The sequence below is a fragment of the Neofelis nebulosa genome, chromosome 4, assembly GCF_028018385.1.
Source record: "Neofelis nebulosa isolate mNeoNeb1 chromosome 4, mNeoNeb1.pri, whole genome shotgun sequence".
NCBI lineage: Eukaryota > Metazoa > Chordata > Mammalia > Carnivora > Felidae > Neofelis > Neofelis nebulosa.
Window position 1 is genome coordinate 114,938,960 of NC_080785.1, and position 12,336 is coordinate 114,951,295.

Here is a 12,336-nt window from a genome sequence, read left to right on the forward strand (position 1 = left end):
ATCTGATTCCACGCTGTTTTGTATTGTTCACCATGTCTATCCAAGAACATCAGAACTGGGAATGTCCACTTGATATTTTGTTCCTGGTGATATGGAAGCCCAGAGAGAGTGACTGAGCCAGGACAAACACCCAGGTCCCTGTATTTCTAGTGCACTATTGTGTGTTAATCCCGCGTTTCTGACTGCCTTTGGAGTTCTTTGTGGCAAAGACCACTCTGGTTGTAGCAGAGCACCCAGCACCAAGCCAGGCCACCTGCTGAAGCCAGCTGAGGCCCCTGTCAGTGGCATCACCCTAGTGTCCTGTTGCCATGTGAGCAGGGCACCCAGGTTCCTGGAAGCAGGACAGAGCACTACTCTGGTCTGTGCGCCCAGCCCCTCATCTTTGCCCTTCAGGATGAGAGCTTTGTATGCATTATAAAACCCAAAAGTCCTCAGGTACATAATGTACCACCCTCTTATACCTAAAAGATCTCCTTAGGAAGGGCAGGAAGACTCACTCTCCTGTTTTCTTCTCTCTCACTTGCTTCTGAGCTGGCAGCATGACAGAAAGGCTGGGCTTTTTGTTTTATGACTTTGTTAAGAGGGTTTTAACTGGGAAACTTCCATCTGTGTTTGCACTGCTTCCTGCCAGTTGGAAAGATGCTGAAACCTCTGGTAATCCATAATAATATCCTGAGGAGAGAGAAAGAAAAAAAAAAAACGAGCCCATAAAAGTCACAACTCAAAAGCTAGTTGCGGGAAATTGTGATCCGGAGCTATACTGATGATGTAAGTGCTTGTGGGGATGGCAGTGGCAGAAAAGCCCCAATGTGACTACAAGTCCTAGCCGGGTACATGAGCCTCAGGGAGGCCCGTAAACTGCGAGACATTGTCCACCACTCCCCAGTCTGGATCCATCTCTAATTGCTAAGATTGGCAGGTTCTCTCTCAGAATTCCTCCTTACAGATTCGATGCTATTGAAATCCCAAGGCTGTGCGGTGAGGGGAAGGGCTGAGCGTGCATTCTGAACCTCCCCAGCTAGAAAAGTCTCTGGCTCCATTATGCTCTTTTTGGGCAGTGGGGGGTGGAGGGGGTGTCCTCTGGCCTTCTGTGTTTGTGATTCAACCCTGAGCTTGTCAAATGGTAGATAGAGCTAACTAAAAATTCTCGTCACCCAAACCTGAGTCGTAATGACCAAGATCCTGTTTTTTTGTAGCCTATTAACTAAGAATGGATTTTATAGATTTTAAATGTTTGCAAAAGGGGTGCCTGGGTGGCTCAGTTGGTTAAGTGTCTGACTCTTGGTTTCAGTTCAGGTCACAATCTCCCAATTTGTGAGTTCGAGCCCTATGTCAGGAGCCTGCTTAAGATTCTCTCTCTCCCTCTCTCTCTCTCTCTCCCCCTCCCTCTTTCTCTCAAAATAAATAAATAAACTTAAAAAAATAAATGTTTGTGAAAAAAGGCAATGAAGATGCATCAACTGTACTTCAAAAAAAAGATGTAAGAGTTTTCCATATATTCTTGATACTAGACTCTTGTCAAATATACAATTTGGGGGCAAAAAAGGTAAAGAAAAATACATGGCCAGGACTGTATGTGCCCCGCAAAGCCTAAAATATTTATTATGTGGCCCTTTACAGAAAAGGCTTGCTGACTTCTGGTTTAAATACTCCCTTCCATCCCTCCAGGAACCCAGTCATAAATACATTCATCTGCCCATCTATCTGTATAATCAGACTCTCACCCGCTCATGTAGCCAGCTTTTCACCCACTCATCTGTCCTTTAATCTATGTATGCCCCTTATGGCACATTTATGCACTCATTCATATCCCCCCTCAGTTTATCCACTGTTCAGAGGTCCACCTATCCTTCCAACCATCCAGCCATCCTCCCATCCAATCATTTGTCAGACTCCTCATCCATCCATCCACCCATCAACCCATTAACCCATTCATCTAACCATCCATCCATCCACCCACCCACCTATCCTTCCATCCACCCTTCCATCCAACCATCTAACCATCCATCCATCCAGCTTATTCCTTTTGGATGGGACATCACAGGATTTTTACAGTGCTATAGGCACTAGGATGGGCCTTGGAGCCCCAAAGATAAATAAGGCCCAAAACGTGCCCTTGAATAGGTATCCCTTTTTTGTGGGGGAGGGGGGGAGGGTGGAATGAGGAGGAGTAACAGATAGGTAAACAGTCAGTTATGCTACTCTGCTAAGTATAATTTGCACAATTACAGTTTTGTGCAAAATCTGCAGGGGGGTGGGGGAGAGAGAGACTTATTCCCCCTTGGGGTATCTAAGAAGATTGTCAGAAGAGGTGCCCCTAAGATGGAATTTGAAGGAGCCCATCAGGCCAGGATGTTGATGGAGGAGGGTACATAAGGCAAGTGGTCAGCACGGAAATGCTCCTGGGCCTAAAGGTGCATGATATATCTGGAGAATGGTGCATCATCACACATGGTTAGAACATGGATAAATTTGAAAAGGCAGGTTGGAGGTGAGATTGGGGGTCAAGTGATTGGTCTGGAAACCAGGTACCTAAAATGCCAGGCTATGGGGTTTATGCTTTTTCTTATACATAGTGATTCATTTTAGACGTTGAACAGTTATATCCCCTGACACCTTCAATCCTCTATTTCCTCTTCTAAAAAAAAAAAAATCCCTCCCCACCAAAAGCTGAAGATTCCTACCATGGGTTCTTCCTTTGGGTTAAGGCATTGAAGGCCTTTTCAGAAGCCATTCTTCCTACTGGGAGAGGTAACCCTGGAAGTTATCACCATGCCTAGGAGACGCTCCCTATGACTGATTCCCTTGGAGAAGCTCCATCCCCTAAGAGACCCTTAGGGGTCTCTGATCCCCACCCACCTCTGTGGCACTGCCTCCTACCACTTACGTTGTTCACTCCAGACGCTGTGGCCTTCTTGCTGCTCTTCAGATACTACAGATACATTTCCTTTGCATGACTTTTCCTCTTGCTTTTCCCACCACCACAATGTCCTACCCCCGATCTTCTCATAGTCAGTTTCTCCTTCTCATTCCGGTGTCAGCTCAAGTATCAATACTCAAAGAAGTGGTGCCCAAAACTTAGTGGCATAGAACAACCAAGTTATTATGCTTGCAGATTCCCTGGGCCAGGAGTTTGGACAGGGCAAAGTGGGGAGAGTGTGTCTCTACTCCCCGATATCTGGAGAGAACTTCAAGACAAAGGGCAACTTGATGGCCAGGGGTTAGCATCACCCTAAGAGTTATCATTCACAACTGGTGGTTAGTGCTGGCTCTTGTCCGGGACCTCATTTGGGCTGTTGGCCAGAACACTTACTTGTGGCCTCTCCATGTGATCCCTCTGCCTGGGCAAGTTTTGGGCTTCCTCACAGTATGGTGGCTGCATTCCAAGAGTGAGTGTCCCAAGAGAGAGCCAGGAGGAAGTGCCTGGCATTTTTATGATCTAGCCTTAAGTCACGTAGCACCACTTCCACCATACTGTTAGTGGAGACAGTCACAAAGGTCTACCCAAGTTCAAGGGGAGGAGGTACGGTTTCCACCATCAATGGGAGAAATATCCAGCTCACATTGTGCAATGATCCTGCGAGATAGGAGATATTGTTATGGTCCACTTGGGAAAAATACAATCTACTACAGAAGCCTTTCCTAATAATTCTATGTTGGTTAAAAATTGTCTTCAGCTGCTAGTAATGAAAACCCAGTTATGATAGCTTAATTAATGTAAAGGTGATTCTCTCATGTGAAATAAGTTCAGAAGTAAGAGATCGAGGTTAAGTTTGGCAGCTCCACAAAGTACCAGGGACCAAGGTTTCATTTATCTTTCTGCCGCATCCATTTCCAAGGTTCTTCATGAACAGAGGATTTTTGATCCAGTTCTCACCATCACATCCATGTCCCAGGCAAGAAGGAAAAAAGTGGAAAATTAAAAGGTCATGTTCCCACCCCCTTGAAAAAAAATTTTTTTCTGAAAAGTTTACTTATCCACTTTTGCCTCTGTCTCACTGGGCACTATTAGTTGCAAGGGAAGTTGGGTCAACTGAATCGGTCAAAGCTGGGTTCACTTCAGTGGCTGTGCTTCTTGTGTATTCATTCTGGGACCCAGGCTGAAGAGACAGCAGGCACCCAGGGAAGGCTCTCCCTGTGGTGATTGCAGGGAGCAAGCAGAAATACCAGAGGAGGGGCGCCTGGGTGGCTCAGTCGGTTAAGCATCCAACTCTTGATGTCAGCTCAGGTCATGATTTTACGATTTGTGGGACTGAGCCCTGCCTGGCTTCTGCACTGACATCATGCAGCCTGCTTGGGCTTCTCTTTTTCTCCCCTTCTCCCTGCCCCACCCTCCCTCTCAAAATAAATAAGTAAACTTTAAGGAAAAAAAGAAAGAAACACCAGAGGGCTTCTGAGATTCAGTCTTACAACTGGTGCATGATGACTTCTGCCCATGACCCATTGGTCAGGGCAAGTGCTGTGGCCTGGACCAAAGACAAGGGGCAGGGATCTTCTCTCCCCATGATGAGGCCATGGCAAGGGTGTGGATGCCAAGGGAAGTTCAGGAACCACAGCTGTACCTCCTCTTTTGTATCACCTAGCTCATACTTCATTTTATTTTCTTCACGGAATGTTTCATATCTAAAAATCATCTAATTCATGTATTTGTTTACTTATGTTGTATTTTCATTTTCATGCAGTTCCAAATACTTTCTAATTCCCTTTGTGATTTCTTCTTTGACCCATGAGTTATTTAAAATTAAGTTGTCCTATTTCCAACTATTTGTGAATTTCCCAAATTTCCTCCCGCTGCTCGCTTTTAATGCTGTCGTGGTTGGAGAATGTACATTGTGTGGTTTTAAATTTATGGAGATTTGTTTTGTGGCCTGGTGTATAGTATATCCTGGAGAATGTTCCATGTGTGCTTGAAAAGAATGTGTTTTCTGCTCTAGCTGGTGGGTATCCTATAGATGTCACTTAGGTCAGGCTGATCGACGGTGCTTTGAATCTCCTCCATCCTTGCTGGCTTTCTGTCTCATCCTTCTGTCCCTTACTGAGAGTGGGGTTACTGATTGTTGACTTATCTTTCCCTCCCTTTTCATTCCATCCACTTTGCTTCATTTATTTTGGGGCTGTTTTAGAGGCTTGTTTACTGTGTCTCTCCCTCACTAAACTCAGAGCTCCTGGAGGGCAGAGAGCTTGACCGGTCCCATTCCCGATGGCTTGTGAGACCCAGTACACCATCAGGGCTCAGTAAATATCTGATGAATGAGTGATGGCGGGGTCAGCCCTTATAGCAGTCCTACCACTTCTTCCATCAGAAATATTTCCTGAGCACCTCTTATGTGCTGGGCACGGGGTCCCTGCGCTTCAGGGACTGACAGTCTAGGAAGGAGACAGGCGCAAAAAGGGACAATATTAGTACAATGGTAGGGGCATACTGAGCCTGAGAGGTTCAGACAAGGAATATGTCCCAGGCTTCTGGGTATGGGAGAAGGACTCCCAGAGGAAGTGTGTCTAAGCTGAGACCTACAGGATGGGGAGCAATTAGCCAGGTGAGGAAGGCTTGTACCTGGCAAGGGGATCCACATGTACAAAGATCCAGAGGCCAGTTAGAGATTGGAGTGTTTGGAAACTTAAAGAAATTCTAGGTGGCTGGAGCATGTGTGTGAGAGAGTGGTGATAGGTGAGGGGCAGAGCAACACAGAAGTGGGGCTTTGGGTTTGATCCCCTACAGTTCTGTGGGGAGGCCATTGAGTGATTCCAGCAGGAGGTGATACTGGACTGGAGAGCTGCAGGCAGATTGGAGGACAGCATGCTTGGTGAGTGGCTGTGGGGTACAGGAGAGGTAGCAGATTTCTGGCTTGCTGACTCACCATAGCAGCAAGTGCTGGAGGGGGTCAGGCTAGGCATGGGGGTGATGAGGAGTTTAGTGTGAGTTTTGTGAACCATGAGGGGCGGGTGAAGGACATCCCAGTGATGGGCTGGGCACAGGATGTCTACCAGAAATGATCAAGTGTGGAGATGTCAACCGAAGCCCCAGCAGTGACCCGGATTTCCCCAAGGAAGTGAGTGTGTAGAGTGGGGAGAGGGCTCTCAGGGGCCTAGCGGGCTTTTGTGAAAGGGTCAGGGGACTTAGGGAGGACTATTAGGAGGCCATAGGGCAGAAAGGCAGACAAGAGGCTTCTTAGATCCTCCCTGCATCCAGCCCACTCATCACCTCCCACACCCACCTTGCTCAATGGTGGTAGCTACCTGAAAGCGCATCAGGAGTGTCCGGGACAAGCCAGATTTCTCAGACTTCTCGGAGGAAAAGGCCACTTACTCAGAAGCCCTTCCTTATCACTGCATACGTGTTTAACTCAACTGTGGCCATGGTGCTGACATGATTGGGGCAAGTACAGAATCTAGAGGGACTCACTAGCAAATTTATGAGTTTATGTAAGCTGGGTGCTATCAGTTTACTCCCCACCCAGGTCCCCTCTTTCCTCACCCAGCCAGCTCTGGCTTCTCATTACAGCCAATGTCCAGTGTAGCTGATGCTGAGGAGGGGTGGCAGGAGTGGCAGTGAGCATTTGTTGACCTCCTATTGTGTGGTTGACAATTTACATACATTATGTCATTTAATTGCACATAGTCTGTGCTCAATAAATATTTCTCACATGGTTGAATGAGTCCAATTACCCAAGGTCACACAGCCAGTAAGAAGTAGGACTAGGGCCATCTGACCCCAGAGCCCTGAGAAGGGGAGGAAACAAACAGAAGTGGAACAGTGCTTTTAGGTGGCAGGGAACCTAAGGAGGGGAGAATGAGTGTACACAGGAGGAATGAAATCAGGGAAGGCTTCCTAGAAGAGAGAATGTTGAGCTGGCATTGACGGACAGACTGTCCAGGGGATAGGAGCAGCAGGAATGAGTCCACAGAGTGGAGGGCTTGGGGGTGTGTGGTGTACAGGAAGGGGCTTGGAGAGCTGGTCTTGAGGGAGAGCCTGAATGCCATGCCCCAAGGCCTTTCATAAAGGGAGGCATAGGAACTTGGGAGCCCTGAGCAGAGCAGATGCCCTGAAGGAGGGGGAGGAGGGGAAGGGTGGTCTGGTGGGTTGGGTGGGAGAGCATGATGCTAGGGCACCCACAGTTTAACCCAGACCAAGCTCCCAGGTAGCCTCATGCTGGGGAAGTTGTGTGGAGATAGGAAGATTTTGTGTCTGTCTCTTACTTTTATTTATTTATTTGTATTAACTAAATTCCATAATTTATTCAGATACCCTTCATTTTTACTGAAGTCTTTTTTCTGTTCTGGATCCCACCCACCATAGCATTTTGCATTTATTTTTTTTTATATTTAAATTTTAGTTAACATACAGTGTCTTACTTTAACTTTTGTAGCTCCAGTCCGTAGATGACAGTAAAAAGTAAGTTTTAATTCAGTGGGGAGGGCCCTGTTTCTAAGTCTTTGCTGGGCTCTCTTCCAGGACAAAGTGAACTTATTGATCTTTGGTGGACTCAGAGAGAGACAAATTTTGGTTCAGTGTGAGAAAATGTGCTTGTCTTTCCACCTGAACTGTTGGAGAAGGGGTAAGCTGTCCTTATTGGGAAGTATGAATGTAGTAGCTGTTGGGGAGTTCTCAGTAAAGTGGTTCCTATCCCAGGTGCATGGCTCTTCCCTGTATATTTTCATTCAGTTCAGGAAAAAACTTGCTGTGTGACCCTGGAAAGTCCCTTCCTCCTTAATCCCTCACCCTGAGATGGCTGGTGGGACTCAGACATTTTTAGCCACGAAAACTGTCTTCAAGTGGAATTTCACTCAGACCCTCGGTATGAAGAGTAGCTAAAAGCAGAGGTGCTTTGTTTCAAAGGTGGGAGGGGCCAAAGTTTGGGCTCTGCCTCCACCTCTCTAATCCCTGGGTCTCCATGGAGCACAGTGTGAGAAATAATCATCTATTTCAGTGGTTCTCAGAATGTGGTCCCTGAACCAGTGGCACCTGAGAACTTATAGGAAATGCATATTCTTGGGCCCCAGCCCACAACTGCTAAATCAGAAACTCTAGGGGTAGGGTCTGGGCATCTGCATTTTAACAAAACTTCCAGGTGATGCTGATGGACAGTAACATTTGAGACCCACAGATACATGATCCTGTAAAATCCACTCGGCATGAGTTCTCTGTGATTCCCTGCCCCCTCGAGAGAAGCATCCTCTGGAACACTGTTCCCCAATCCTGGCTGTGCACAGATCCCCAGGAGCTTTAGAAAATATGGTTTAAAAACATCCACTCAGCACAGTTATGAACAAAGCTGGGTCAATCTAAGGGTGAAAGTGAATGAGACACAGTCTGCTCCCTGCATAATTGGAGGGAAGATGACAGAAACATACAGAGTAAGTAAATAGCCTGACAATGCAAAATTCTGTAAAGCCATTGCTTTTCAGGCTGGGATGCATGCATTCCTCCCTGAGGTATGCAGTAGGTGTCCAGGAGCACTTGAGGCCACAGCATAAAGAGAGCACATTTTCTAAGCGCTCCTGCTTTGCTTTAGATACATATATTTTTTTAATTAAAAAAAATGTTAATGTCTATTTAAAGAACACAAGCAGGGGAGAGGCAGAGACAGAGGGGGGTCAGAGGATCTGAAGCAGGCGCTGTGCTGACAGCAGAGAGCCCGATCGGGACTCAAACCCACGAACCGTGAGATCATGACCTGAGCTGAAGTCGGAGCTTAACTGACTGAGCTACATAGCTGCCCCTAGATATGTATTAAGTAAATTAAATCACACATGGATATATTTTGGAGAATAATGTTAAATACACCTTAATTCTTAAGCTAAAACATGAGACTTCAGACACGTTCTGAGACCAAGGTGGCTCCCTTCAGGTTGTAACCCCAGAGTTCCAGAGGCTGTAGGATACTTGAAAGGCCACTAGACTGACCCAGGAGGCCTTCCTGATGGAGGTAGGGTTTGAAGCAGCTTTAAAAGATGAGCAAGACATGGACCAGATGTCAGAAGCACAGAACAAAGACACAGCAGCTGGAAAGAGGACTCCTATAAAGCAGTAGTGCTCCAAGTGTGGTCCCAAGACCCAGCAGCACCTGGGAACATGGGAGAAATGAAAATTACCCAGCCCCATTCACAGCCTACTGGATGGAAACTCTGGAGGTGAGCCCAGCGATCTGGGTTTTCAATAAGTCCCACAGACAATTGTGAAGCAGGCTTATCTTGGAGAAGCAGGGGTATACAGAAATGAGCAGTCCGCTGCAAAGGTAGGCTGGATCAGCTCTGGAAGGACCATGAACTCCAGGCCCTGGAGTTTAACTTTAATTAAAGGGCTTGGAGGAGACATGAAAGCAGTGGAGAAAAGCAGTGCTTGTCTTTCCTCACCCAGGGACCTCAGAGAACCACTTTCCTTTTTAAAAAATGTTTTGTAACTTACAGATAGGTGCACAAATTTTAAAGGTAGAGCCTAAATATTTAATATATGCGTGTGCGTACGCTTGTAACTGCCACTCGTAGAGCATTTTCATCGTCCCAGGAGGTTTCCTGTGCCCCTTCCCAGTCTGTATCACCCTCCAGAGGTTGCCACTGTTTTGCTTTCCATCACATTGGATTGGTTTAGCCTGTTGTTGGATTTCATATGAATGGAGTCATGAATTATGTATTCTTTTGTGTCTGGCTTCTTTAGCTCAACATAATATGTGAGAGTCATCCAAGTTTTCATGCCTATTAGTATTCTTTTGTGTGGATATACCACAGTTGGTGTATCTATCCTGTTAATGATGATTTGGGCTGTTTCCAGCTTGGGCTATTATAAAGCTGCTATGAATGTTCATATACTTATCATTAGGGAACATAAACATCATTTCTCCTCAGTATCTACCTAGAGTGGAATTGTTGGTCATAGAGTAAGCATAGATTCAGCTTTATTAGGAACTGCCAAATAGGTTTTCAGAGTGGTTGAATATATATACTCCCACCCCCAACATTTGGGAATAACATTCCTCATGCTGCCCAGCGTTTTGGTATTGCCCATCTTTCTACTCATGGCCATTCTGGTGATTGTGTAGTGGTTTCTCATTGTTGTTTTAGCAGCAACCACCAACTGATGGTTGATGAAATTGAGTATCTTTCTGTTTATTAGCCATTTGAAAATCCTCATTTGAAGTTCTTTTGCCTACTTTTTAATTAGGTTGTCTTTTTCTTATGGATATATAGGAATTCTTTAAATATCCTGGACACAAGTCTATTTTCAGATATATGCATTGTAAATATTCTCCCAATCTGTGGCTTCCGTATTCAATTTTTAATAGCTTAATTGGGATATAAATCTTATACCATACAATTCAGCCATTTAAAGTGTAAAATACGATGGTTTTTAGCACATTCAGAGTTGTGTAATCATCACGACAATCCATTTTGGCACATTCTCATGATCCCAAAAAGAAACCCCAAACCCCAAAGCTGTCACTCGCCATCACTCTGCCTCAGCCCTAGGCACCCACTGTCTAGTTCTATCTCTTGTAGGTTTTCCTGTTTTTGAAATTTCACGTAAATTGCAGCAAGGTTCATCCACATTGTAGCATGTGTCAGTACTTCACCCCTTTCATGGCTAATATTCCATTGTGTGGATAGACCACGTTTTGTTATCCATTCATCAGTTGATGGACATTTGAGTTCTTTCCACTTTTTGATTATTTTGAAAATGCTGCCATGAACATTCATGGGCAAATTCTTGTATGAACATACATTTTCCATTCTCTTGGGAATATACCTAAGAGTGCAATTTCTGGACCATATGGTAACTTTTTAACCTTTTGAGGAACTACCAGCTGTTTTCCAAAGTGGCTGCACCATTTTAGATTCTCCTTGCAGAACTTGTTATTATCTGTCTTTTTTATTATAGCCATCCTGGTGGATATAAAGTGGGATCTCACTGTGGTTTTGATTTTGCATCTCCCTAATGACTAATGATGTCAGGCATCTATCTTTTCATGTACTTCTTGGTCATTTGTATATTTCGTTTGGAGAACTGTCTTTTCAAATCCTTTGCCCATTTTTTAAAGGGCTATCTTTTCATTGTGGTTCTATATACATGCAAGTCCCTTATCAGATATGTGATTTGCAAATAATCCCTCCTGTTCTGTGGCTTGTCTTTTCATTGTCTCCATGGTGTCCTTTGAAGCATATAAGTTTTTAATTTTAATGTAATCTAATTTTTTCTTTTGTTGGTTGCATTTTTGATGTTATATCTAAGAAAGCTTTGTCTAGCTCCAAGTCACAAAGATTTACTCCCGTATTTTCTTTCTTTATTATTTTTTTAATGTTTATTTATTTTTGAGAGAGAGAGACAGCGTGAGCAGGGAGGCGCGGAGAGAGAGGGGGAGGCTCAGAATCTGAGGCAGGCTCCAGGCTCTGAGCTGTGAGCACAGAGCCCAATGTGGGGCTCTAACCCATAAACTGTGAGATCATGACCTGAGCTGAAGTTGGATGCTTAACTGACTGAGCCACCCAGGCGGCCCTCCCATATTTTCTTTAAAGAGTTTTATAGTTTTAGCTTTCACATTTAAGTATTTGATTCTGGGTTAATTTTTGTATAGGATATAAAGAAGGAGTCCAAATTTATTCTTTTGAATGTGGATATCCAAATATCTCAGCACCATTTGTTGAAAAGGCTTTTTTTCCCCACTGAATTTTCTTGGCACCCTTGCTAAAAATCACTTAACCATAAACATTTATTTCTGAGTTTATCTCTGGACTCTGAATTCTATTTCATTGATCTTTATGTCTGTCCTATACCAATACCACACAATCTTGATTCCTTTAGGCCTATAGTAAGTTTTGAAACCAGGAACCATGAGTCTTTCACCTTTGTTCTTCTTTTTCAAGATTGTTTTTTGTTTTTTCTTTTTTCAAATTTTTATATAATGTTTATTTATTTTTGAGAGAGAGAGACAGAGTGTGAGCAGGGGAGGGGCAGAGAGAGAGGGAGACACAGAATCCGAAGCAGGCTCCAGGGTCTGAACTGTCAGCACAGAGCCCGACGCAGGACTTGAACTCACAAACTGTGAGATCATGACCTGAGCCAGTCAGACCCTGACTGAGCCACCCAGGTGCCCCTCAAGATAGTTTTGACTATTCTGGGTCCTTGTATCTTCATGTGAATTTTAGAATCAGCTTGTCAAGTTTCTCTACAAACAGGTGACTGGGATTTTGATGAGGGTTAAGACGAATCTCTATATCAACTTGGGGAATGTTACCCTCTTAATATTAAGTTGTGTATACGAGACCTCTTTCCATTTACCTAGGTCTTCTTTAATTTCTTTCGATGAAGTTTTGTTGTTTTCAGAGTGTAGGTTCTATGCTTCT

General features: G+C 44.6%; 1 protein-coding gene across 2 annotated transcripts in view; it reads left to right on the top strand.

The window, feature by feature from the left end:
- The window catches only part of FGD5 (FYVE, RhoGEF and PH domain containing 5), a 122,881-nt gene that overhangs the window by 71,031 nt on the left and 39,514 nt on the right, over positions 1 to 12,336 (top strand). The gene's annotated exons all lie outside the window — the stretch shown is intronic.